Below are 6,216 nucleotides of genomic sequence, written 5' to 3' on the forward strand. Positions count from 1 at the left end.
TACATTTTGATTCTAACCTAATAAATTTCTGTTTACGCAACATTCTGTATTACACAATACAGTGAAATAAATTAACTTTCTTTGTCACAGTCAGTATAAACCATTGTTTCTTTGGGGCGGGCCCAACTGGTGGGATGGGGATAATTTGAAAAGTATTGAGTAAAACTAAACTGAATGAAATAGATTCTTTGCTGATGCTGATACTATTGCACCTCTGGATACCAAAACCAAACACAAATTTCCTTACTTTTTTGTAAGTAAGGATCTCAACATGTTTTGGCCACTTACTAAATTCATTTCATCTTAAGCAGGCCTTTTGCTTTCTATCAGTGTAATACAAGACAGCTGGACTCAACTATCAGCCACAAGGAGGATTTCTCCTTTCACTCCTATTTTATTTCAGTTCCACAGTTACATGTAAAAAATGCATTGGTGTACCCATCATCAAACTACTGTTGTCATTGCAAAGGATTATTTTACATATCTGTGTTTAGGATTGTATATCCAGTAAGACTGACATTTAAAAAAAACACACACAATATAAGCATGACTTAATATTAATTTTATTTTAGTATAAGGATTAGTAAAGAGACACTGTTGGTCCATACTAACTAATATTTTGCAGTATCTAAAAACTGAATCATGGCTTGGTCTGATGCTGCAACGCCTCGGGAATGAGAACGGGCTGGATTATTTTTTAAAACTATAAAAAAGACAAAAGAGATGTGACAACAAATCGCTGCGTTCTGCATTTTCCTCATGCTGTTTGATCTTCTCTGGGACGGTCTGAGTCAGGAAGACAAAGCGCTCCTTCTTCAGGTGCTGAGCAGTTACCTGCTTTTTTAAACCAATCGCCAGGTATTTTCTTCTGCTTCATACTTTGGCCAGTGGACTAGGTTTTTCCCATCAGGAGATCTGAACAGATATACATTTGTTATTCAGTTATTAAATGTGTGAAATGTACAATAGTTGGACATTCCTACCCTGTGCAAGCAAAGTTCCCAATTAGCTCATCATGATTTTGCTCAACTGTTCCGCATTCTCAGGGCACGGATCTAAAACGATCATGTTGCAAAACATATTTTTCAAACACGGGGAAAACAAAACAAATGCAGTACTGTGTTGAGACAGAGATTTTTACAGAGAATTCTTACTGGCTAATTTTACATGGGTAGTTGTGAAGCAAAGTCCAAAAACCGTAAACATTTCATCTGCATGGTCAGTCCCAACAAAGCTCGGCCTTTTCTGCTGCAGGAATTTGGGAGGATGTTGGTACTCATACAGGTATACAGGAGCACCTGCATCTATACTTAGACGAATGTGTGTGATATTTGTTAATGAATGTATGTAACAGTAAATATCAAGTGTTGGGTTTTAAACAGATTTGTATAATCTTTTATTAAACAAATTAAATTACCTCTGTGAGCATTAGCAGCTTTGATCGCTGGAATGGTGAAAAAAAAAATCTCCAAGCATCTCAGTGTACCCATCTCTGTTTTTCACACGGTCGTCACCATTTCCGATATATTCATCAGCTATCACATCGCTGATAAATGCTGCTTTAGGCTTAAAGAAATAAGCAACACATCAATCAAAGAAGCTCGAGCAGGTCGGGGACAGTAATATTGTAACATCAAGTGGTGTCTGCCTTACGTCGGGGTAGAAGAAGGAAACCATGTTCAAAAGAAATTCCCGATCTAGTCCTTCTGTCCAGTTTTGGGGAGCAAAAAACTAAAAAAAATACAAAGCCACTATTAAAGTTTCACAATTGCTGGCATAAGTTCTGTTTGTGACCACTGGGCTCTTTATTCACAGGCTTCTACAACACTTACTTATGCAAGCATCCATCCACCTTCATCATTATTGACACCAGTCATGAATGGAACAGCATGGAGTTCATGTTTACGAAACAGCTCATCCACAGGTTTAGTCAGGAAATGTCCATCAACATTTACTTGAAATCTCAAATTTGGATCCTTGAGAGAGTAAAATGTACAAAAGTGAAAGATGTGATAGCATGAACAGAGCTGAGGGAGAAATGGAAATCTTCAAATAAACATTGTAGAAGACATAATAATCATTCTCTATCATGTTTGCACCCATTACCTCACCTGTGTAAAACCCACCATAGTATCAATATCATGGTTTCTCATGCAGTCACTGATCTTCTTTGTGCTTTCAAGACTGCAGCCAGATGCATTTGCAACTGCCCGAGGTCAGATATAAAATAGAAATGTCAAATATTTGTCAAAACAAATCCATTCCCAGAGTTACCTTATTCTGCAACAAAAATGTTTTTAACACACTCTAAAAAGGAAGAATATTGATAATTAACCTGCGCCATTGGTAGAGGATTATCTGCCACAACTGTATCCACAGCAGCTGTGCCACTCTCAGCAATGGCACGATGAAACAGCCCATCAGACAGTGGTGACAGGAGCTGGTGATTCAAGTAACACATCAAATATTAATTTTTGTTCTAGAGTGAAAAGGTTTATTTAAAGTTCCTCTAACTGTAGATTCTTACCAGAAGAGACACGCTCACTCCACCAGCAGACTCTCCAAATATAGTAACTAATCCTGGGTCTCCTCCAAAGTTGTGAATGTGCTGCTGGATCCACTTGAGAGCTTCAACCTGGTCCAGCAGGCCAAAGTTCCCTGAAATGTGCTCATCTCCAGCGCTGATAGATCAAAATGCATTTTTTTGACTGAAACATCTTTTTATAAGACACTTTTATTTATGTCTTTAAAGCAGATGACCTTTTATACCAGACCCCACCCTAATACATGATCACCATCATGCCTCAGTTTGATCGGAGCCTTTTCCTCACAACATGAGGAAAAGCGAGCTGTTGCTGTAATGCCTCCAATATTAAAGACTTATGACAAGATGATATGATATACAGACCGTAGAAAAAGTCTAACATTGAAGTGTGAACATTCTTAGAGTATCTGTGGCCTTATAGCAGTCACAGAAGGAGTCATGAGTCATATCTTGTTAATAATTTTACCTCCTCACTACGTACGACTCTGGATACTGTAGCTCCTGTGAAAACTAAGGCCTCAAATCAGAAGTACTTGACTCTGTGGTATAATTCTCAAACACGTAGCCTAAAGCAGATGACTCATAAACTGGAGAGGAAATGGCGTGTCACAAATTTAGAAGATCATCATTTATCCTGGAGAAATAGTTTGTTGCTTTATAAGAAAGCCCTCCACAAAGCCAGAACATCTTACTATTCATCACTGATTGAAGAAAATAAGAACAACCCCAGGTTTCTCTTCAGCACTGTAGCCAGGCTGACAAAAAGTCAGAGCTCTATTGAGCCAACCATCCCTTTATCATTAACTAGTAATGACTTCATGAACTTCTTCACAATTAAAATTTTAATCATTAGAGAAAAAATTAACAATAATCATCTCACAGATGTAATATTATCTACAGCTACTTTTAGTAAAATTGATATTCATTTAGACACTGACGCTAAAAAACTAGTTCATGCATTTATTACTTCCAGGCTGGACTACTGTAATTCATTATTATCAGGATGTCCCAAAAACTCCCTGAAAAGCCTTCAGCTAATCCAAAATGCTGCAGCAAGAGTCCTGACAGGGACTAGAAAGAGAGAGCATATTTCTCCTGTATTGGCTTCCCTTCATTGGCTTCCTGTTAAATCCAGAATTCAAAATCCTGCTCCTCACATACAAGGTCTTAAATAATCAGGCCCCATCTTATCTTAATGACCTTGTAGTACCATATCACCCTATTAGAGCACTTTGCTCTCGCACTGCAGGCCTACTTGTTGTTCCTAGAGTATTTAAAAGTACAATGGGAGGGAAAGCTTTCAGGCCCCTCTTCTGTGGAACCAGCTTCCAGTTTGGATTCAGGAGACAGACACTATCTCTACTTTTAAGATTAGGCTTAAAACTTTCCTTTTTGCTAAAGCATATAGTTAGGGCTGGACCAGGTGACCTTGAGTGTGGCTTTTAAGAAGAAACTATTCTTGAGTCTGTCAGTCTTTGTGCTGATGCACCTTCATTTTTGCGGTGCGGAAATATTTGAGCAAGGTACTGAAATAACTGGACAAAAAATTTAACCCAAATTTGAAATCAGCATGAAAAGAACTACAAATCCCAAATAAAAATACCTGTGATGATTATGACATGTTGACCTGTGTTATTTAAATAAATTCAGTATTAAGGGAAAGTCTCAAACCGCTGCTTTAAAGCTTTATTCATGTTCAGAATGGCATGCAATAGGAAACGTGCTCTTTCACCCGTCAGGGTGCTGTGCTGCTCAGATTACAGACACACACTCTGATTAGAATTTCAGCACCCTTTTTTTTTTTGGCTTAAATTGGTTTAAAAAATCTAATCTGAAGTGTCATACTTAATACATAATTTATTACTGGGGAAAAATTCCACTTCTCTGCCTTTTTTTTTTTTTTTTACAGTAAATGTCCCTTGTTGTATATAATCTCTGCAACACTTGTACCGTGTCCTACTAAAAGAGTTTATCTTCCATCCTCTCCCATGGGTACACCCTGCTTGATTCTTTGCTATCTTTTATCTAAACAATAAATAGGCTATAATGGGAAAGATATCACCTAAACCCCTCAAAATGAGAATAGGTACAAAAAACTCACAACTTTTTGTTCATTCCTCTTTGAGCTACATATCTAAACAGAAAATATAGCTACAATCTGATTAACATTAAGTGCATGTGATATTTAATGGTCAGTTTATTATGACTGTCATTGTCATAAAACCACTGAGTGATGATTGTTTGATATCTTTTGATTTAAATAAATAATGCTGTTAGGATCTTTTTCAAAGAGAGACATTGTTCTCATTCTTATTTGCGGTATTATGCATATTATTGTCATAATACCACTGAGTGATGATTTATTACTAGTGCTAGATTTAAACAGATCTTTTTTAAACAAACAAACAAACAATGAAAAACATGCACTATATGTAGGATAAACAAATACAAAGGCGTAAATTTGACATCATTTAAGTGTTGTCACAGCAGTCATTTTCCTAAAAAAAGGTTTTCTCCTACTTACCCTGAAGATCTGCAATAACACAGAGGAATAAAACTGATATCAGAAAAGAGAAAGTCTGCTTTGCATAGAACTTCATGGTCCACTCGACACAACACCACACAGATTCTCAGAAATGTGAGCAAAGAGCCAAGAGACAGAAAGAGTGCTTCATCATATGAGGCTTTCTCCTTTTATCTGTCACATAGAGACAGATAGTGTTTCTTGCAGGATGTGACCCAGTTTTTTATTTATTCATTATATATCAAGACTGCTACAGAGAACCTACCTTATTAGAGTAGCCAAAAGTGACACAATTAATAATTCGGCATTAATACAATAAAAACAACTGTGTTACCTTTAAAAAAAAAAAAACATATTTGTTTAAACTCTAAAGGTGGACATTTTAACATCGGGCTCCTCGCGCCTCAGAAAATGATACAGGTTGAAAATATGGTGTTCAATACAAAATAATAATCTATACATATTATCCGGTTTTAAAGTATCCCAATTATATAGTTTTTACGCAAAATACCTTTGTGGACAATACATGGTCTTATAATTTTCATACATGTATAATTATACATGGTTTTAGATGTTTGAATCAATGGCATTCGCTACTTCAATGCAGCCACTAAACTAGCAACACATTTAGCAAACGGGAGCAAAAGTTTAATTTCACAAAACCGAAAAAGATTTCACGAGCCAGCCAGGAGTCGAACCTAGAATCTTCTGATCCGTAGTCAGACGCGTTATCCATTGCGCCACTGGCCCGATCTGGTAGGAATCATTATCGCGTCACTATTTCAAGAAACACTAAGAAACAGGCCGCGTTGGTTATTCCTGACTTGAAGTTAAAAGATCCTAGCGAGATTTATTTCCAGAAACCAAACATTACGTGTAAGACATTAACCAAAACAACGACACATGATATTTAACTGGAATGCATAAACAGTAAGCGTATGTCCAAATATTTACCGACAAGTAACCCATTTATAAACCTCGTGGTTGCAAACGTGGTTGCCACGGCTGAAGTGATGACTGTTTTCCGCCAAATGTAAGTTTGATCAAACTACTCCTTCCGTTCAGATATGAAACTATATGGAAATTGTGTTATGCTAGCATATTATTCCAAGTTACTGGAAAACTATTTTTTTTACATTATACGCAT

The 6,216-nt window shown here is 36.8% G+C and overlaps 1 long non-coding RNA gene and 1 other non-coding gene across 2 annotated transcripts; both read right to left on the bottom strand.

Annotated features, from left to right (window-relative positions):
- Nucleotides 1-1,431: 1,431 nt before the first annotated feature.
- LOC113024973 (uncharacterized) lies at nucleotides 1,432-1,969 on the bottom strand. Its single transcript, XR_013910662.1, has 3 exons — nucleotides 1,833-1,969; nucleotides 1,654-1,731; nucleotides 1,432-1,566 (listed from the first exon to the last, which is right to left on the bottom strand). It is a non-coding gene; the product is annotated as an uncharacterized LOC113024973 (long non-coding RNA).
- A 3,777-nt stretch (nucleotides 1,970-5,746) lies between these two features.
- trnar-acg (transfer RNA arginine (anticodon ACG)) lies at nucleotides 5,747-5,819 on the bottom strand. Its single transcript has one exon. It is a non-coding gene; the product is annotated as a tRNA-Arg (tRNA).
- Nucleotides 5,820-6,216: the final 397 nt, after the last annotated feature.

This window comes from Astatotilapia calliptera, chromosome 7, assembly GCF_964374335.1.
Source record: "Astatotilapia calliptera chromosome 7, fAstCal68.1, whole genome shotgun sequence".
NCBI classification, from domain to species: Eukaryota; Metazoa; Chordata; class Actinopteri; order Cichliformes; family Cichlidae; genus Astatotilapia; species Astatotilapia calliptera.